The sequence below is a fragment of the Herpailurus yagouaroundi genome, unplaced genomic scaffold (assembly GCF_014898765.1).
Source record: "Herpailurus yagouaroundi ecotype Mexico unplaced genomic scaffold, PumYag 160, whole genome shotgun sequence".
NCBI classification, from domain to species: Eukaryota; Metazoa; Chordata; class Mammalia; order Carnivora; family Felidae; genus Herpailurus; species Herpailurus yagouaroundi.
In genome coordinates this window covers 33,989,180-34,011,917 of record NW_024412401.1, presented here as the reverse complement: position 1 = coordinate 34,011,917, position 22,738 = coordinate 33,989,180, and the positions used below count along the sequence as shown (strand labels likewise).

General features: G+C 41.5%; 1 protein-coding gene across 8 annotated transcripts in view; it reads right to left on the bottom strand.

Moving 5' to 3' along the window:
* The window catches only part of PALM2AKAP2 (PALM2 and AKAP2 fusion), a 465,690-nt gene that overhangs the window by 383,919 nt on the left and 59,033 nt on the right, over positions 1-22,738 (bottom strand). The gene's annotated exons all lie outside the window — the stretch shown is intronic.

The window sequence follows — 22,738 nt, the reverse complement described above, 5'->3', positions numbered from 1 at the left end:
TACACCTTGCTGACCCACTGGAGACTTGTCCAAAAACTAAACTTTTCTTTAGAGTGAACGCACAGTGACTATCTTATCCTAAATACTTCACACTTATATAAAACATGCTTCGGACTTTTCATGCTAACAGAATTTTATTGTCTTTGTTCCTTGATATCTAATTTCCAGACTGAATCGGTGATGAATCAAGTAATTTTCAAATGGTTTATTTTTATGAGATGATTAAACTCCAGAGTTTGGCCTTGAATTCAGAAAATGAATGCTTTTTTATTTTACCCCAGTTCATACATTTTTTCCTTAATAGGACTATGCATTTCTGCCTGTTTCATCTCTAGAAGTGCAAAAAAAATCATCTTAAAATAGTTTATTTTACATTTAAGGATGTATATAGAGATGTGGTAAACACAAAAATCAAGTAAGTGAGAGGAAACACCATTTTAACAGGGACCACACATTGATAACAAAGCCTTGGGTAGGAAAGTTCAGGCTTCTGGGAAAAGGAAAACATGGACCCTAGGAGAATATTCCTCAGTTGCTAAAAACTTGGGCACTTAGAAGTACATTTAGAAGTTACACTAAGAAGTACTCAGGGCCAACAGCATCCACATCCAGACAGTGAACTTTTCAACAGTTTAATATAAATCAACTCAGTAGAAAACAACATGAGTAAGGAATGCCTCATAGAAGCTGGTAACAGCATTGCAAGCATTTTTGTACCAAAACAAAAAGCAGAATCAGATCTGTAAGTACAGAGAACAAACTAATGGTTGCCAGAGGGAAGGAGGCTGGGGATTTGGGCAAAATGGGTAGAGGGGAATAGGAGATATAGGCTTCCCATTACAGCATGAGTAAGTCACAGGGGGAAAAAAAAGGCAGAGCATAAAGAATACAGTCAATGATATTATAATAGTGATGTAATGGGACAGATGGTAGCTTTGCTTGTGGTGACCATAGCACAGTGTATAAACTTGTCAAATCACTATGTGGTATACCCGAAACTAATGTAATATTGAGTGTCAACTATACTCAAATTAAAAAAAAAAAACTTTAAAAAATTAAAAATAACTTAAATTTTAAAATAAGGTAATAATGTCTAGAGGCATCTGGGTGGCTCAGTTGGTTAAGTATCCAACTCTCGATTTCAGCTCAGGTCATGATCTCATGGTTTGTGAGTTTGAGCCCCACACCAGGCTCCATGCTGAAAGTGGGGAGACTGCTTGGGATTCTCTCTCCCCACCACCCCCCTCCACGCCCATCTCCACTCATGCATGCTCGCTCTCTCTCTCTCTCTCTCTCTCTCTCTCTCAAAACAAGGAAATAAACTTAGAAGATAAGGTAGTAATGTCTAGCAGAGAATAGTGTTTAGGTTATTTGCTTAAGGTGCACAAAGCAGGGGATCTAAGGGTCCACAGTACCTACATGTCTGGGTGGCCTCTTTCTCTCTTTCCATGTCTTTCCTTTTATCTCCTTACTTTCCTCATTTAATCTCTCATTCACTTCCCTCAAACTCTCTTTTGTTGTTAGCTTCGGTGCCCCCAGTCCACCTGAATTTATTTCTATGACTTCATACAAGGCATTCAATGCAATTAATCAATCGAGACATCAGACCTAATGGAAACTTGTGCTTCTCTCCTGAGGGCTCAGGCTGTTCAACCTGCAAGCTGCCCTCAGTGAAAACCTTTTTAGGACAGGTTCCTGCTGAGTGTGGGAGCCTAGCCAGAGATCACACACAACCTACAAAAGCTTATTCCCACCTTTTTATAATTGTTTCTGTTTTTCAAAGGATGAAGACCTTTATGGCTTCTCCTGCTATCTTTATATGATGACTCATCTGCCTTTTTGGCCTGTACTTTTCTGTTTCAGTCAGTTGTGCATCCCCAACTGTTTTTGCTGTTTCTTCAAATGGTGTCTGGAACATGGCTGTTCTCTACCCCACACACATTCCTGACACAAATGAGGTAATTCTATGGCTGTTACCTTAGTCTCTCCTGAGCTATTCAGATCTTGGCTCTTCTGTTGGTCTCATGGGCCTAGCACCGCCTGGACCCTGGCCAGCCTGACCAAGCAGGCAGGACATAAGCTGCCTCACCGTCACTCCTGAGATAGACCCAGAATCAAACAGGCTACCCTGTAAGGGTCTTTCCAGTATTGGGAGAAGCCCAGGAGTCCAAAGCCTCAAGCTGTTGTCGTCATTAACATCCCCTTCGTTAGCCACCACCATCACATGCCATGCTTGACCCAGATCCCCACTGGGTCAAAGGTCTTAACTATTTTTTTTTAATTTTAAAAAATTTACATCCAAATTAGTTAGCATATAGTGAAACAATGATTTCAGGAGTAGATTCCTTAATGCCCCTTACCCATTTAGCCCATCCCCCCTCCCACAACCCCTCCAGTAAACCTCAGTTTGTTCTTCACATTTATGAGTCTCTTCTGTTTTGTCCCCCTCCCTGTTTTTATATTATTTTTGTTTCCCTTCCCTTATGTTCATCTGTTTTTGTCTCTTAAGTCCTCACATGAGTGAAGTCATATGATTTTTGTCTTTCTCTGACTAATTTCACTTAGCATAATACCCTCCAGTTCTATCCACATAGTTGCAAATGGCAAGATTTCATTCTTTTTGATTGCCGAGTAATACTCCATTGTGTGTGTGTGTGTGTGTGTGTGTGTGTGTGTGTGTGTGTGTATATATAACAGTTTCTTTATCCATTCATCCATCAAGGGACATTTGGGCTCTTTCCATCCTTTGACTATTGTTGATAGTGCTGCTATAAACATTGGGGTGCATGTGTCCCTTCAAAACAGCACACCTGTATCCTGTGGATAAATGTCTAGTAGTGCAATTCTGGGTTGTAGGGTAGTTCTATATTTAGTTTTTTGAGGAACCTCCATACTGTTTTCCAGAGTGGCTGCACCAGCTTGCATTGCCACCAACAATGCAAAAGAGATCCTCTTTCTCCACATCCTCGCCAACATCTGTTGTTGCCTAAGTTGTTAATGTTAGCCATTCTGACAGGTGTAAGGTATCTCATTGTGCTTTTGATTTGTATTTCCCTGATAATGAGTAATGTTGAGCATTTTTTCATGTGTCGGTTGGCCATCTGGATGTCTTCCTTGGAGAAGTGTCTATTCATGTCTTTTGCCCACTTCTTCATTGGATTATTTGTTTTTTGGGTATTGAGTTTGATAAGTTCTTTATAGATTTTGGATACTAACCCTTTATCTGATATGTCATTTGCAAATATCTTCTCCCATTCTGTCAGTTGCCTTTTAGTTTTGCTGAGTGTTTCCTTCACTGTGCAAAAGCTTTTTATTTTGATGAGGTCCCAGTAGTTCATTTTTGCTTTTGTTACCCTTGCCTCCGGAGACGTGTTGAGTAAGAAGTTGCTGCAGACAATATCAAAGAGGTTTTTGCCTGTTTTCTCCTCGAGGATTTTGATGGCTTCATGTCTTACATTTAGGTCTTTCATCCATTTTGAGTTTATTTTTGTGTATGGTGTAAGAAAGTGGTCCAGGTTCATTCTTCTGCATGTCGCTGTCCAGTTTTCCCACCACCACTTGCTGAAGAGACTGTCTTTATTCCTTTGGATATTCTTTCCTGCTTTGTCAAAGATTAGTTGGCCATACATTCGTGGGTCCATTTCTGGGTTCTCTATTCTGCTCCGTTAATCTGAGTGTCTGTCCAGAATACTGCCACAGGGTCCTAACTATTACCCAAAGTCTCACCAACCATCTCTCTTCAGGAATCAGGACCTTCCCTTATGATTGGACTGCCACTTTGGATCTCATTGGATTTTATTACCAGCCTAAACCAAGGCCAAGTGCCCTGTAACTGAATACCAGATATTAGACAACCAGACATCCATCCCTTCAACCAAGCCAACTCTACCATGCTGACTCCCCATAACCTCATCCTTCTTACCTTTCCCAGCATGTGGCTATGATGCCAGCACAACCAATGGCCAAACCAATGTCTACATTGTCTGACTGATATTCTAGTGTACACATATGAGGCCATCTGTCTCATTCCCAGGCCATTGGTTATGCCTATATGCCCAAATCGTTTCTGTTTTTCAAAGGCAGAACAGATTTTAATGGGGCAATGTGAATTATTTTGACCTTCTTGGTCATGCTAAAAACATGCTCCTTCTCCCTTGCCCTGACTAAAGGCTTTACTCATGACATAATTTTCTCCTTGGAGGGAGGAAGGGGTTTCTCCAGGTTCCTGTCAGCCTATAGTTGCCAAATTTAGCAAGTAAAAATGCAGAATTCCCATTTATATTTGAATTTCAGATGAATAACATGATTTTTAGTGTAAGTATGTCCCATGGAAAAATTGGGACACAGTTATACTAAAAAGCTATTTGTTGTTCATCTGTAATTCAAATGCAACCGGGCACCTTATATTCTACCTGGCATTCCTTATGCCAGCCTAATGAGTGGATTCAGACAAGAGATAACCAAACTATCCTCACTGGGTCTTGACACAGAATTTATATGTACAGTGGGCCCCAAATGGCTAACAGAAACCACAAGTTTCTGCTTCACATGTTTTTGACCCTTGATAATATCATAAACATAAGAAGACATATAAAGACTTTCTCAGAAGTGATGAGGGGAGAGAACTCTGACAAGCAGGGTAATCACAATAAAAACCTTTACTTTTCCATCTTGACACAATTCTCGCTCCTAAATTACATCATGGAACAGTTTGGGCTTATTTAAAATCTTACTTGTGCCTTGGCTGACATAACAATCGCTCACATAGGAAAATACTCAGACACTTCAGTGATTTCCCAGCTGCAGATGATAAAATGTTCTAGACATTCCAGTCAACCTGGCAGAAAAGTCCAGGCCCAATGGCATCCGAAAAACACATAGAAATCACATGGGCACCACAGACATGGTAATAAATAGAGAAGAGTACATCTGCTTAACAAAGCTGGTTAAAATAGGCATTGTGGGGTCTATTATTCTAAGGAGCATTGGCAGACAAGTGACACAGTAATATCCAGCTTGAGACACTTCTAATCTTCTGGGAAATGGCACAGAAAAGTGAAAGAAGAGGTATGTTGTCCTCCAGAAGCTTACCATCTCATCAGAAACCCTAAGTGCTTGGGAGGGGATGGGAGGGCATAGTGTCCCATTCCTCATATGCCCACAGGAGAGAGGAGTCTTCCTCTAGCCTCTTCATGAACACATAGCTTTGAAGGAATATTTCAAATCCCATCCCCCTCCTCGTTGCACTGGCTTCTCTGCCTGACTGGTGAGATTGAACTGGTCTGGCCTCTTGCTCTCTTTTGGACCTACTAGAACTCAAACGGCACCTGGGCTCTTCTCTGCTCCTATTTCCTGAGATAACCAGACCTGTATTAGGTCCCAGAGTCCAGATTTAGGGGAATTCGTAGGAAACCGGAACTGCCTTCTCTTAACCAGTATCCCAAAACTCTGAATTTTAGCATGACAAATTTAGTGTTACATTTTGCCTCTTGTGCCTTTTCTCAGAATGGAAGTGAGATTAGAGCCCAACTCAATCTTCAACCTCATTCAAATAAGATTTCTGAACCCTTTGACTAACGGTCTGACTTAAGATATGACTAGAACAGCTGTAACCACACTGAGGGTTTAAGTTCCTTGGAGAGGTGAATTCTTTATCTGAGGTAGCATTAGGAAAGGCTTTCTGGTGGGTGCTTGGGTGGCTCAGTCAGGTAAGCATCCAACTTCAGCTCAGGTCATGATCTCATGGTTCATGAGTTCGAGCCCCACATTGGGTTCTGTGCTGACAGCTCAGAGCCTGGAGCCTGCTTTGGATTCTGTGTCTCCCTCTCTCTCTGCCCCTCCCCCACTTGCACTCTGTATCTCTCTCAAAAATAAATAAACATTAAAAAATAAAAAAGAAGCAATCATAAAAAAAAAAAAGGAAAGGCTTTCTGAAGGAGATACATTTTTAACCAAACTGAAATGGATCTAATGGGCATGGGCTGATGAATGGGTATTTCTGAAGAAAACACAAGGCATGGACAAAAGGCAGGTGTTGGGCTGGTTACATTTAGTAAAAGGTATAGAAAGCAGAGTACCTGGCTGGAAATGGAGGGCTCATGTGTACAAATAGAGGTTGGGGGTGGGGGGTGTGTGCTATGGGCCTGGGAGTGGAGTAACTTTGAGCTGGTTTTATGGGAAAACCACCCAGTCTCACTTAGCCTCCATTTCCAGGCACCAAACTTGGCCCTGGGCGGGGAGAAGTAAATGATAATTCAGCGCCAAGTCACTTGTGTGCTAAGCTGTCATGCTGTCTCCTTGCTACCACTCACCAGAGTTTCATAAGTCCAAAGACCTTTTTGACTGGACCACATCTGCACAGTTCCAAATCCTTCCATTCTTAGTAGTCTCATCGGGAAAGCAGGCCTATGTCACAAGGTTGATGTAAAGATCAGAAGTCCCATAAATAAAATATCCTATATAGCACCTGAAACCCAGAAGGTATTTAAAAAAATGTCAGTTACTTTTCATCCTTTTTTTTAAGTGTACATCAATGGAACAGCACAGACTTAGAGCCCAATTGACCTTGGATGTTGTCATCGATGCAGATCCCCACGAAGCAGATGCCAAGATGAAGGTTTGAGTGCAGGATGTTTGCTGGATGGAGCACAGGAGAGCAAGAGTGGTGAGGAAGTGGAGAAGAGCCTACCTTCGTAGGGTTGTGTTAGTTCAATGCAGTTACCACACATGCAGCCAATCAATAGGGAGCTCTAGAACTCCAATGGCCCTTTTGAAATGCCCTGCATCAAGGCAAAGAGGTAGGGTGTTACCCTTTCATCTGCCAGACATTGGGTATGGGTTGCCCCTAGGAGGTGGCTATATTCAGGTGAGAGCAATTCCTAGAGAGGGACTCATTTCAGAGCGGCCAGCCACCAACACTCCCAGCACTGGGTAGGGGAATGAGAGCCTCCGCCTGGGCACACACGCCATCATCCACTACAGGTGCTCAATAAATACTCATAATTGTCCTTGTTAATTAACTGTCTCTGTTGGATCAGCTAGTGGCTGATCTTCACCCAGCTCCCTGTCCTGACCTGGTGGGCACATGCAATATCCATATTTTTGATCATTCTATCCATTTGGATGGTTGGGAATAGAGACTTATAAATTCTCAAGCAGAGGAGGAAATAGGATGAAATTGACATTAGCACAGTATGTTAACAGATGTTAGTGAATGGTCTGAGAATGGGGGAGAAATTAAAGATAAAAAGACCACCCAAGAAGCTCTCAAGAGTAGCCCAGGCTTGGAGTAATGAGAGTTTCTAGTCCATGGCAATAGTTGTATAAATCAAATAGGTCTGAGATTCCAGGCAGAGTAAGAGGAGAGGGTGGGGGGAATTCATAGGCAAGATTTAGTAATAAATTGAATGTGGTAAATTAAGGAGTAATAGGAGCACAGTATCCACTTGAAATGAGCCCAAGGACCTCAGAGACTGGCAGTTGGTGGTAACTAGGTAGCTGTACCATTTTGGGGGGAAATGTGACTAATTTGGCTTTTGACATGAAATATCCCGAGGCAAATGGAGCTATGGTAGTGAAAAAACAGACTGGTAATTTGCCTAGGTAATGAGATGTGTTTTTTTAATGAGTAGACTTTTTTTTTTTTTAGCAGTTTTATGCTTTCAGAAAAAACCTGAGCAGAAAATAAAGTTTCCATACACTCCCTCACTCGTACTCATCCCCCACCTTCCTCTATTATTGCCATCTGGCATTAGTGTATGTAGTACACTTATTACAGTATTGATACATTATTATTAATGGAAGTCCATAGCTTAGGTTAGGATTCATTGTCTCGTACATTCCATGGGTTTTGACAAACGTACAATGACCTACATCTGTCATTGTAGCATCACACAGAGTAGTTTCAGTACGCTACAAATCCCCTGTGCTCCATCTTTTTATTGTCTCCACAGCTTTGCCTTTTCCAGCATATCAGAAAGTTAGAATCACACAGTATGTAACCTTTTCTGAATGGCTAGCTAATGAAATTCTGAACTAGATTTTTATTTATTTGGAAATTCATTTGATTTTAAAGATAATCAGAGCTTTTTTGTACTTGATTCACCTTTATTCTTAAATACACTTAATGTTTAAAGCAAACTTTATATCAATATCATACAAAGGAAAATAGTATCACCTGCCATAATAGAAGGAAACTATGAAAATATATCACTTAGGCAGATTTAAATTTAAATTGTAGAATGATTATCCATGCTATCTGAAAAGAATCCTTCTCACCACCTGTCAATGCCAACACTTCAGGAAACATTGATTTAAATATTTCCCACCCCCACTTCCCCTCCTCAGCCCCCACTTTTAACTCCATCCCCTTTGATCTGCAGTTTAGTGGCTGTGAAAAGATAAAAACCAAAGGGAAACAGATGTGCAGCCTTCAAGTGTTTGAAGAGGTGAGAAGTAGACAGTCAAAGGAACATTCAATAAGCATCCATGATACGCTAGGCACTGTGGTGGAGGGTTAAAATATATTAGCCCATGTGACTGGGATTCCGATCTTCACTGAAGATACCAGGAAGCCAAGGTTCTGAGGGATTCTAAACTGCCCAGCTAGTTAAGCAATAAAGCAGGGTCAAATCCAATATCTCTGTCCATTTGTCTAGACCACACAGTCCATTATGGAGAAAGAGATTTACTCTTTGTTGCTTTAGAAAGCAGAAATAGGACCAAATGTTACATAAGCACATTCCAGCTCAACAGAGGAACTTTCCTTGTGCTATTATGGCCTAGCAGAAGAAACAGGGTGCCTTGGGAAGCGGTAAGCATCCCACTCCCTGCGTGTGCAGAGACCACAGCTAGAGACCACCTAGAGGGAAAGCCACAAGGATATGTCTCCCTGAATTGAAGGTGGGCTCAGGAGCTTTAAGACCCTCTGGGGCAAACATTCCATAACTCCAAGCCTCTGTGGCTCCTTGTGCTAACACATAAACTTGCAAAGAAGGTGCTGATTTGTTTGAATGTCAGCAGGGCATTAAATAGTACTTTGGGACACCTCAATCTTTCTGCAAGCCATGTTCTTTCTGTAGCCTTTATTAGGGGTCACATGAAAGACATAAAGCATCAAAACAACTGTTTCCAGATGGACCTGACTAGCTGAATTATTTGAAAAAAAACAAAAAACAAAAAACAAAAAAAACCCATGTCACTGGAAGGCTGACAAGCTTCTGGAGCCCAGGAAAATGTATTCCACAAGTCTATCAATACCACCTTGGATGGAGATAAAACAGCCCCCTTGCATGGAGTATGCTGAGATGTGACCTGGGCATCAGTTTGCTGTTTAGCAAAAGGCTCTGAGATTAATCTTCTCTTCTGTTGGTAGATATTGGCACCGACTGTGGGGCAACACATGGATAATGTTTTACCTAATCCTTTAGCATCTTTATTTAACTACCCTGTAAGCAATGAATTTCTGCCTAAGAGTCCCTGGGAATGCTGAGAGGGGAAATAAAAACATAGAAAGTGCTATATTACCCCTGCTTCATTAGACGCACAAGTCCATAGTTCCAACGTATACGCCTCTGTCAGTTCAGAGGGCAGAACTGAGCCCTCCAGAGACAGCTTTCTATGTGAATTGCTCACACACACAAGGACAGGCACATACCACAGGGACAGCTCAGTAAATCCCACTCATTTGCAATGTCTTTATTAATAAATATTGACCTAAAGATAAGAAAAGCCATGATGTTGGAATCTCCTGCTCTGAAGAGCAAGACCCCAGCCACTGGATAACCTAATGACATCTCACTAAGGACCCTGATTAGACTTTTCAGTGCCTCTTGCTCACACACGTTTCTCAGCGGCCTATAAACCATCGAAATCCTCTTAGTAGTGCATATTAAAATTGTATTGTAACAAACTCTTCTGTTCAGATTTAGAAGATATGGAATGTCCCTATGCCTCAGAATAGCCAGGCAGACTCCCCTTGATAGAAAAGTGTCAATCTATTCTCCTCTAACCCAAGGCTAACATTGACCATCGTTCTTTGTTTTCTTTTTTAAATGAAAATGAAGTCATTCATTTGCTTGACAAAGGCAACATCCGATTGTGGGCACGCTGGAATAAAGAACCCATTCCTCACTTGAATACTTGATCGAGATCAAAAAGGCCATTAAAGTGGATCCTGAGAAACTTAACAGAAGTCTATGGGGGAGGGGAAGAAAAAAAAAAAAAAAAAGGTTAGAAAGGGAGAGAGCCAAAACATAAGAGACTCTTAAAAACTGAGAACAAACTGAGGGTTGATGGGGGGTGGGAGGGAGGGGAAGGTGGGTGATGGGTATTGAGGAGGGCACCTGTTGGGATGAGCACTGGGTGTTGTATGGAAACCAATTTGACAATACATTTCATATTTTAAAAATAAAGAAAATTAAAATAATTATTTGAGTAAATAAATAAATAAAAATATAAATAAGTAAATAAATAAAGTGATTGTGTTCCTCGAGGAGCTTGTCTTCAATCACTTTTGCATGTACATGGTGTTACACACACGATGAAGGTGAAGAGTAGATTTCAAATTGTGGCCACATCGGGGAAACTGTGGTTCTTGGTTGCTCCCCTCCCTCTCCTCTCCAACAGGCCCAAGGAGCCAAGGGCAGATGTCACTGGCTGCCATCTCAAGAGGCCCCAAACCTTCCTGAGCTGAAGCAAATTTGGAACACAGATCCAAGCAGCCTTTTTTTTCCTGCAGTGCTAACACCAGTCACCCAAGGTGGGAAGAGGAAAGGAAATCAATATTGAGAAAAGACGGGACACCAAGTACTGCACTTTGTCATCCAATCCCAACAGCCATTCAGTGAAACCAGAAGAACAATGATTCCCAGCAAGGGACCAGGAAATGCTGTTTCCCTCCCCATCCCCATTTGCAGGTGAGAAGATGAAGCTCAAAGTCATACTAACTTGTGACACTGTTAGAATCCCAGGCTTCTAGCTGCTTCCAGAACTCATTCTTTTACCACTGCCATGTGCTAACTCCCTTGAATTCTTTTTGTGGATTCGGGCTCTGGTTCCTCAGTCTTCATCCGAGCTTTGGCAAATGGCTGCATAGTTCGTGCTTGTGCCATGCTCAGAGAAATCAGGCTGAGGGGCAGGAAGGGGCTCAAAGCCAGCCTGCTTTCTTCCCAGAAAGCTGTGTCCCCTACCTGAAGTTGTGCACTCGTTTTCTAGGGCTGCTGAAACAAACGACTGCAAACCAAGAGACTGAACATGACAGAAATTTATTTTCTCGTTGTTCTGGAGCCCAGAAGTCTGAAATCAGGGTATCGGCAAGGTTGGTTCCCTCTGGAGGCTCTAGGGGAGAATCCCTTCATGCCTCTCTCCTGGCTTCTAGAGGCTGCCAGCAATCCTTGGCATCCCTAGGCTTGTAGCTACATAGCTCCAATCTCTGACTTCATCATCATATGGCCTTCTCCTTGGGTCACCCCTGTATTTCTCCTCTTCTTATAAGGACATGTGTCATTGGAATTAAGTTAATTCCTGGTTAACCCAGGATAATTTCATTTCAAGGTCCTTAATTTAATTATATTACCAAGACCCTCAATCCAATTAAGGTTGCATTCACAGGTATCAGGGGTTAGGACTTGGGTGCATCTTTTTGGGAGCCACATCAACCTACTTCAGGTTGTAACCATCTGGAAAAAGAGCAACTTTTTCTAACAGTTCCATCTACAGGCGGTGTGTTTTTCTATTTAGCACAAAGACATCTGTGGACAAACGGACACCCTGGTCCCCTCATTGTGTTCCCTGATTCCTGCTGTCCATCAGTCTAGGATTTTAACCCATTCTTCCTCTGTAAGGTTATCAGTCTCTAATCCATGGCTAGGCCCCTGACAGCCTACTCGGCTCATGCTACCTCTCTGACGAAGAGAGCCTGATCAAGTCAGCATGTGGTCAGGTCTGGAATTAGGTCTGCCTACAGGGTCTCACGGGAACACAGGCCGAGGGCACAGGTCCTACCTGGCGAGAGGCTGTGAAGGATGGCACAGATGGAAAGCTACGGCCTTAGCAACAGGCAGCGATGCCGGTGAGCAAGTGGCATCTTGGAGAACTACTCAGTAGGCCAAAAGCTCCTAGCAGCAAGAATGGAGTGATAGCCATCTTGGGAGGGGCAAATAGGAGGCAGGAGGAGACAAGGGGCAGCCATCAGTCCTCCAGATGCTAGGCTGGGCCTTACAAGGAAATCTGGCCAGATACTCTCACAGAGTATTACATTCAGGGCCCAAAGTTGGGGACAGACACAACAATAAAAAGGTGACACTGTAGCACCCCAGAATGTGTGCTGTAGACCCTTCAATCCATCTTAGATCAGGATCTGTTTGGAGCCCCAGTAGCCTCATCGGACAGAGGGAGAGGAGTAGTGTAAGACTGGAGCCGGGCTCAATGTCCACTAGGAATGGCCCTTTCCTCCTGACCAGCATTCTCCTATTGCCCTTGCTTTCCAGGTCCATCCTTGGCAGGTGAGATGCGCTCCTTTGCATTCTCTTGCTAGCCTCTTTGGTTCATAGCATCTGTGATATTGTAATGTATAATAAGAAATATATATTTAGTCTTTGTTCCCATTTCTGGTACAGAGCTCCTAAAACCTTTGGAATTTCCTAAGATACACAATAAATGTGTCTTTGTTATGTCAATGAGGTAGCATTTGGAAAGCCCTTAGGTAACCTAATGAGGGCTGTTTGTCGGAGAACCAACCAAGGGATTAAAAGATTGGAACTTTCAGTCCCACCCAACCTGGGGAGAGGGGCAGGACATTGAGTTCAACTGCAAAAGCCAATGATTTAATCAACCATGCCCATGTAATGAAGCCACCATAAAAACCCAAAAGGATAGGGTTCAGAGAGTGTCTGATTTGGGGAACACAGAGATTTGGGGAGGGTGGTGCACCTGTAGAGGGCAAGGAAGTTTCTATTCTTCTGGCTATTCCTAAATTAAATCCTTATGTAATAACAAGTCATCTAGTAACTAAAATGTTTCTGAGAACCGTGAGCTGCTTTAGCAAGTTAATCAAACCCAGGGAGGGGCTCTTGTGAACCTTTGATTTATAGCCAGTCAATCAGGAGTACAGGTAAGAGGGGCACCTGAGTGACTCAGTCGGTTGAGCATCTGACCCTTGGTTTCGGCTCAGGTCATGATCTCACAGTTTGTGAGTTGGAGCCCTGCTGACAGTGCAGAGCCTGCTTGGAATCCTCTCTCTCCTTCTCTCTCTGCCCCTCCCCTGCTCGCTTTCTCTCAAAACAAATAAATAAAAAAAAAATTTTTAAGTACAGATAACAACCTGGACTTACATCTAGAATCTAACGTACAAACAAGGGTTCTTAGAATCTCCAATCTATAGCTGGTCGGGCAGAAGCCCAGGTGATAATGTGGGCTTGTGGCTAGTGTCGGGAGGAGGGGGCAGACTTGTAGGACTGAGCCCTTAACCTGTGGAACCAGACACTGTCTCAGGGTAGACTGTATTAGAATGAGTTGAATTCTTGGATACCTCATTGGTGACAATGACACTAGTGACACCTCAATGAGGTGTCCAAGAATTGCTTACTGGTGTGGAGGAACCCTCGCACCACACACATACACAAATACATTGCACTTGGTGCAGAACCCCAAATACCACCCCAGACCTTGCCCTGAGTCTAGGCTTCAACTACTCAATGCTGGCTATGGGAGAGGCAAAGGAGAACTCACGTGGTGCGTGAGCTTTCCTTGGAAGATTTCCAGTGCAAATAAAGCAGGAAGCAGCCAGAACCTCATGACGATTTTATTTTTGGACTTCTTGCCACCAGGATAAATGAGTAAGAATAGACGTTCAAAGACTTTCTAAGAATGTTCGTGTGTGAAAAGGCTTGACTGGATTGATTTCAGAAAGCAAACCTAAATTCCATTCCAGGAATTGTATAGCCTTACAAGTTCTTGAGCTGCTAAATAAAAATCTCTGAGAATCTAATAATAAAGTCTTGATGGTACACATGTCTTTACAGTGTTTATATTTAGCGATCATTTTCCACTCTGACATGATTTCCTGCCAACTATTTCACATTCCAATAAATTTTGTCATATGATACATGATGCTTATTTTATTGTTCTCCAAATCATCATTGCCTTGGAATTTGGGGCTTATGACGGAGGAGTGAACTCAATATTTTGTCTTTAGTCTGTCTCCAGATTAAGGAGATTTATTGAGGGCCTACTGTCTGCAGTAAGTTGAGCCAAACTAAGGAAAAATAGGGCTTTCCCTTGTGGCATGTGATGGGCTTGTTTAGAATTGCTGAGAGATACAACCAGAGAGGAAGGAGGTGTCAGATCTCAGCAATAAATGCCTTTCTGAGGTCTGGGCATCCAGACAATAGGGAGTAGGTATAGACTCTTGTACAGAGGAATCAACAATCCACAATACTTTCATAAAGAAATCTAGCAGTGATGCCCATAACAATTTAAAGAAGGTGGAAGAGTAGTGGAGCCTTTTGTTCAATAGATGGCAGACAAGATGTGGCAGCAGTGAAAATGAAGAATGGGCCACAAAGATGTAAAGGGAAAGTCACTGGGCTTGGCCTGGATTTGCATCCACAAGTTATTCATTCCAATGAGTTTGTTTCCTCATTTGTACAAGGGAGGCTAATCGTATCTATACCACGAAGTTAGTATGAGGAATAAATGAGATAATGGACAACACAAAGTAATCACTGAATAAATAGAAGCATGAATCCTGGAGACCCTCTGGGATGAAAATGATCCTGCCTTGCTGACCATAACAGATTCAAACAGTGTTCTTAGTTGCAACCAGAGAAACTGATCATGGAAGAAAAAGAATTGATCGGAAAGATATTAATCCGTTCACACGATTGCTAGGAAGACTGGAGGAACCAGACTTGGAAAACAGGCAGGACCAGAAGAGAAAGCAACATTCAATCCCAACCAAACTCAAGCCAACAATCCATTCAGTGAGATCACCCCTGTTGCTAAGCATGGCGGCCATAGCTTGCATTGCCCTCACTGGCTGGCACTGGACACAGATACCATCCCTGGAAAGGGATGTTAGGTTGTTATCACTGCTCTCACCCCCATGAGAATGGACTCTCTACTCTCCCTGCTTCTTTGAATCTATTCCTAATATCTAACTCTAAGTCAGGGCAGGTTGGCCAAGCCTACGTTGGGTGGCTCTGACCTTTAGCAAGCAACTATTTGTTGTTTTCCATTTCTATAATGAGACGTGGCAAAAGCACCTGCCAAGTTTTCCCCAAAGTTGGAAATGGATTCAAATAACGGGACACCAGAAAAATGGCAAATGTCTGTTAGTATCACTGACTGGCAAGTGAGGCTATGTGGAGAGAGAGGGTAAAGGTTGTTTAACCTAGAGTATGAAGACCAAGGCAAAGGCAAGTGTGGTTCTGTTTTCAACAGCCAGGAAAAATAAACTGATCTTTGTAAAGCTTTATGAAGATATAATTCACATGTCATAAAGTTTGCCCACTTAAAGCGTACAATCCAATGGTTTGTATCATCTATACAGAGTTGTGCAACCATCACCATAATCTAAATTTAGAATATTTTTGCCACTCCAAAAGGAAACGTCATATTCATTAGCAGTCACTCTCCACTCCACCCTACTATTAGCTCTAGGAAACCACTGCTTTCTGTCTCTCCAGTTTGACATATTCTGGATATTTTATATAAGTTGGACCATATTATATATAGGCTTATATGACTTGCTCCTTTCACTTAGCATCACATCTTTGAGGTTCGTCCATATGATAACATGTATCAGTACATCATTCTTCTTATGACTGGATAATATTCTGTTATATGGATATCATATTTTGTTTATCCATTCATCAGTTAATGGACATTTGGGTTATTTCTGCATCTTGGCAATTGTGAATAGCTAAGTGGACACGTTTCTGTGGGGACATATGTTTGCATTTCTCTTGGGTAGATAGCTGGGAATAGAATTGCTGGGTCAGATGGTAACTCCATGTGTAACTGCCAGGCTGTTTTCCCAAGTGGCTGCACCATTTTACATTCCCACAAGCATAAGCATTCCAGATTCTTCACATCCCTGCCAATATTTTTTATTGTCTATATTTCTGATTCTAGCTATCCTAGTGGGCATCAAGTATTTTCAAGCTTGATAGTTTGCCATAGATATCCAAGAAAACCCATCCTGATGCTGTTAGCCACCATCGTCATCATCACTGAAGAATAAAGAGAAGGAGTAAAAAAATGAAATCAGTGTCATGTTTCTCCAAAATTGCAATAAAACTTTTCTTGATTATTAATTGTTTCTTGGACAGATTCCACAGCTTTCCAGACATTTTCTGAAAAGTTATTGAGAGCTCAATCTAGTCAAATGTTTCATTCTCAAATGTGATTTAAATCTCCTCTCCTCCCTTCCCTTGCCTCCAGCATAGGTTTGACCCCTCTCTGGAGAGTTTGAAGTGCAGAAAAGAAACATGGTTTAGTCCATTCCTCCACTCCTCCCCCACTGAGACTGGGAATGAGGCAGAAAGAATAGGGAATTGTAAATATACCGCCACTGTTCTTAATGGACTCAATTAATGGACCCATGGAGTAGGAGTAGGTACTATTATTATCCCTATTTTGCAGATAAAAAACCAGAAGCACAGAGAGGTTAAATAACTCAACCAAAGGCATATAAAGTTTGTCAGTGGCAGAACCAGGGTTCAAATCTAGGTAGTCTAGTTCCAAAAATCTCTTAGTGCTCTTGACCACTATGCTATATTCAGAAAAGGACAAGTATCACCTTAGTTCACTGGGCAGTTATGCCTCCCCACAGCAAGTCATGGGGAAGTATCTGCCTCCAACTGTTGTTGGTTCTTCTCAGAATTTGGGACATTTAGCAGTGATTTGTCACTCCACATCCTGTGGAAGCTCTCAGAGTGAATGGGGTGCCTGGGTGGCTCAGTTGGTAAAGCATCCAACTTCAGCTTGGGTCATGGTCTCCCGGTTCATGAGTTTGAGCCCTGTGTCAGGCTCTGGGATCGCACCTCAGAGCCTGGAACCTGCTTTGGATTCTGTGTCTCCCTCTCTGTCCCTCCCCTGCTTGTGCTCTGTCTCTCTCTCTCTGTCTCTCAAAAATAAACATTAAAAAAAAGTTTTAAAAAGTGAAAATGAAAATCTTAAGAACTGAACCATGAAATATAACACAGGAAGAAGGGGTGCCTGGGTGGTTCAGTGGGTTGATCATCCAACTCTCGATATCAGTTCAGGTCATGATCCCAGGATGGTCAGATCAAGCCCTGCAGCCTGCTTAGGATTCTCTCTCTCTCTCTCTCTCTCTCTCTCTCTCTCTCTCTCCTCTCTCTCTCTCTCTCTCTCTTCCCACCTCTGTTCCTCTCTGCCACTCACACATGCTCTCTCTCTCTCTCAAAATAATAATAATAATAATAATAATAATAATAATAATGAGAAATGAATCTTCTTTTTTAAAAATCTTCTTTTAAAAAAGAAGAGAAGATCACCAACACTCTAGTGGATGGTACAAGGTAATCCAAGGGAAGGCAGCATTTCAGACGAAAGGAGATCACAGAGAAGGTAGGGGTAATTGTGGGAGTGAGGAACCTGGGCCCTAAACAATGGCATCCAAGAATGCAGGTCTGCAGGTACATTTTGGGAAAAGATGATTGTGTGGAAATACAGAGTAATACACAGAAAATAAGATCAAATAGCTGAAGGAGAATATGCAGAGTATGCTTTATTTTCCAAGTAATGGAAGAAAAAGGTTGCTCACTCATTTGAGGACAGATTACCCATAATCACAGATGACATTCACAGAACTCGGTCCTTGGGCACTTAGTGCTTTCCAGGTATTATCTTTTCAGAATCACAAATGCTCAGAGGTTAAGCTCTATTTACTATTGTCTTCATTTTCTAGGCACAGTTAAGAAATTTGATGAAGGTCTTCCAGCTGGTGAGTGCAGAGCGGTTGGTGTCCACAGCCACATAGTCACACACTCACTGTACTATTTGACTCTCAGCAGGTACAACTGGGGAGCTAAGGACGGAGGAATAGTTTAAAAGAGCCTTTTTGGAGATGTGCCAAGGAAAAATGAAGAGAAGACTTGTCAAGCACTGGTAAGAGGCAAGCTGATGTGAATGGCAGCTCATGGGGAACCAGGTCTTCATGGTTATATGTTGTCTTAGATCCTCTGGGGGCAGGGGGGCACAAATGGGGACTGTAGAATGTGGCAGGGGTGGGTTTGGAGATTGTTACAAGTGTAAAAGGAGACCCACAGATGAAGGTCCTGAGTGAGGGAAAGGGCAGCTCTGAAACAGTGACCACTGGATCCCCATGCTTTTACGTTCTCTGAGACCAGAGATGTTTTCCATTAGAATCCCAATTCTGCAGTATCTTCTCTCTGAAATTTTTTCTTCCTGCATTGAATTACCATTTTGCTACCTTTCTCCATTCAATTGGAACGGGTCAATAATTTACACATTTATATGAGTGAATTCACAGTCATGGCTCATCTGATTTCAATCATTTCCACACCACGCACAGGGATGACATTCTGAGTCAGAAGCTGGCTTAGCTGTTGCTTTATGGGCTAAAAAGTGGGGAAACTTGGAAGAAGTATGGATCTGAGAGCTTCACGGTCATGGTCTAGAACCTGCCACATCTGAGCACCAGCCTTCTTATCCAAATGGTAATTCTTTCCCTAAGACTCTTCTCCGGTGAGGACATCTATTCTTCCTTTCAGCCCCTGGGCACTTGCTTCTTCTGCCCTGTGCTCCATCTCAGTCTCTGAGTGCCAGGAAATCATCTATCTATTCTCTCAGAGATGGCCCCTTACCACTATTCTGAGACTGAGAGGCTCCCCAAGACACAAGGGCAGCCCAAGAAGCTTTTCAGAAGTGACCAGTCTGAACTAAAGCAAGCAGTTCCTTCCCCAGTGGTCTGGACTACATAAGACCCTTGAATTTTTGTATGACCCTCAGTCAGGGGGAGTGAAGAGTACCCACAAAACACACTGAGATCGATTTGCCCCCAGACATGGGTGTAGAGACTCAGAGCAAATGAATAAAATTTTAGGAAATAAAAGAATATGATTGGTCTGGTATGCAAGGGTTGTGTAGTAAAATTAGCATCCTCCATAGATGTTCAAGCTATCACCCAAGTAAAGAATATTTTCACCTCTTCAACTGCTAGGAAAGATCTCTACTGCCTGTCACTCTCAATCATTTATGAATATTAAATTTTTATATCTAAGGTTTCTGTTCCATGAAACACAACCACACTGCAGTCTTTCAAACAAACACTATCCTCTTTTTAAAAAAAATTTTTAATGTTTATTTTTGAGAGAGAGAGAGAGAGAGAGAGAGAGAGAGAGAGAGAGAGAACGTGGGGAGGGGCGGAGAGAGAGGGAGACACAGAATCTGAAGCAGGCTCCAGGCTCTGAGCTGTCAGCACAGACGCAGGGCTTGAACTTACAACCTGTGAGATCATGACCTGAGCTGAAGTCAGAGACTTAACCAACTGAGCCACCCAGGCTCCCCTCCTCCTCCTTCTTTTTTTTTTTTTTTTAGATAATGTTTTAGTTCTTCTTTGAGTAAATAAGCAAATTATTCCCAAGGATTCTTAATTAATAATAAACCAAAAGAGGAATTGTCCTATTTCTACTTTTTTGATACAGAACAAGGATCTATTTTGAAAAAAGGGCATACCTGTGAACTTTTCCAAAAATTTTGCCATTACCAGATACTACTTTGGTTTTTTTTAATACTTTTATTTATTTTTGAGAGGGGGAGAGGGGGGAGAGAGGGAGACACAGAATATGAAGCAGGCTCCAGGCTCTGAGCTGTCAGCACAGAGCCTGACACATTGCTCAAATTCATGGAACCATGAGATCATGACCTGAGCCAAAGTCAGATGCTTAACTGCCCCACAAGATACCATTTTGAAGACGTTTTCAGGGCATAACAGAATTATGAGAAAAACACATTGCCAAAATACATTGGGTAAGCAATACAATTTTTTTCAATTAATGAGAATATTCTATAATCTTATATATTGAAAACTTGACTAATAAAATTCCTCCCTTTAGTCACAACACAAACACACCCCAAACTGAAACTACTCCTGCCAGATGAAGTCTGAAAAACATTTTTGTGATATTTTGCTGGGCATATTGACCTGAATACCTGTAACACTGCAAAAGGAAACTAAAAGTTATAAATATATGTACATGTAAATTTCTAATTTCAACCAAATGAAGAATGTTCTTAAGAAATGATTTTTAAAGTGCCATTAGTATGCCTAAGAATTTATTTTATAGCCATAAAATGTTGTAGGCAGTTCTGTTGTCTCCAACTATAACTTTTATATTCCAATCTTATAGAATCTCATAAAATTTAATACTTAATGTAAAGTCTTCTTTTAAGCATTCCCTCTCTCCCAGCTATAAAAAGTTGCATTTCAACCTGAATTTCCATGGCTGCCATATGTGATACCCCATACTGAGTCCTTGTTACAATTCCAGTCGTATTATTGACCTAATACATTTTTGCCAGCCATGTTCATGTTTTGACTTTCCAGTGAAAGGATCATTTTATCTGGTGTTAAATTGCACAGTTTGGAAACATAAGAGGGGATGGGGAACAAAAAAGGAATAGGGAAATAATACATCTGCTTTCTTGGATCTCCTTTCCTCTTCACCTCTAAAGAACTCCAGGTGTTATAGACACATCCAGGAAAAGTGTTCAAATACATATTTGAGGAGGATGAGAACTTATAGAGTAAGTTATGAGAAATAGTTCAGACTTTCTAATGAGACACTGGAGGCATAATTGTGAACATGAAGTTACATCCTAGAGGAATTCTGAGAGTGTGTAAGACAGTTGTATGTAAAAGGGCATCAGGAATCGTTAAAGGGTTTGAACAGTCATTTAAATCTCATTTGGCTAGGGGCGCCCGGGTGGCTCAGTCGGTTAAGCGTCCGACTTCAGCTCAGGTCATGATCTCATGGTCCATGGGTTCGAGCCCCACGTCGGGCTCTGTGCTGACAGCTCAGAGCCTGGAGCCTGCTTCGGATTCTGTGTCTCCCTCTCTCTCTGCCCCTCCCCTGCTCATACTCTGTCTCTCTCTGTCTCAAAAATAAATTAAAAAAATAAAAAATAAAAATAAATCGCATTTGGCTATAAATATCTGGGCTGGGTGCAGAACGAGTTGGGTGATATTCATATCTCTTCCTTCCCATTTGATATAATCTTTTAATATATTATAAAACTAATCCATGTTCACAGTTGAAATTAGATAATAAAAGAAAATTTTAAATAGAAATAAAAATCACTCCTTATTCCATTACCTAGAAACAACTTATTCCTTTCTATGTGTATATTATTAACCCACTTAAGTTCTTACTGTGCTTTCCTGCTTTCTTCACTTAGTAATAGATCTGAAGTATTTTCTCATATTTTATTCCGTGAAAATATAAATTTTAGTGGTGAAATAATATTCCACCCTATAATTTCTTTAATAAATTTAAACATCTAATTTTAGGATAGATTATTTATAATTTTTCATGATTACAAACAATGCTACAATAAACATCCTTGTATAAAAATCTTTATTTACATCTCTGACTTTTCTCTCAAGATAAAATTTTGAAAAGAGATGTTACAGAGTCAAGTGGCATAAATGGGTTCCAGGCTTTTGATTTATACAGACTAGTTGTCCAGCAGAGAGGTACCCAAAAGGAGGTAGCAATTTGCACCACTAACAGCTATGTGTGAGAGTCTTTCCAACCATATTCTTACCTCATGAGGTCCTACAGCTAAAACATTTTGCTAGTTTAATGGGTGAAAATGACATCCTGTTGATTTAATGGGATCATTTCTTGTGAATTGTCTGTTCATGTCTTTTGCCCATTTTTCTATTGGGCAATCAATCTGTTATTGATTGTAAAGAGCAGCCCACTCTTTTTTCTGTCCTATATGCCACAATCAAGCTGTCATCTTTAACCTTTCAATTTTGCTTGTGCTGTTTCTAGTGCACAGAACTGTAAAGTTTTACGGTAGTCATATAAATACACACACACAAAAAGATAGATAAATAGATAGATAATATATACATAGGGTATTAAAATTTACACACACACACACACACACACACAGTTTCTCCCTTTCCTTTGTGTACACTAAGATGACTTTTGTTTACTGTCTTACTCTCATTTGATTACTGTCTTGCTTCAAAGTAAATCTAAACTCCATGAGGCTAGGTACCATATTTACCACTGTGTGCCCAGACCTTTAGCACAGAGCCTAGCACTTATTAAATTAATGAATTTAATAAGTATTCATTAAATGTTTATTAAGTGAATGGAAGAGCAAATGGTCACCCCCACAAGATGCATTCACACCAGCCTTCCTGCCCTGTGTCTCCTGTGCCATCTCTGAGGGGTTACACAAATGTGACAGGGGTGAGAGGTAGGGAGGGGAGTTGGTAGGGGAAACACTTTGGAAGATTACTTTGCCTGCCTCCAAACACAGCACCCATGCAGTTGAAGAATGAAGACAAGGTTTTTGGTTGTTACACACCTTGGTCTCAGGGATGGACAGGGAGAGAGGTACGAGATATCTTCTATCACATTTCACTTGTAGAAATGTTTTGAATATAGTCATGACCTCTGTTTTATGAGGCAGAGTTGATGTGCAGTCTCAAATTTCAGAACTGTGTATTGAC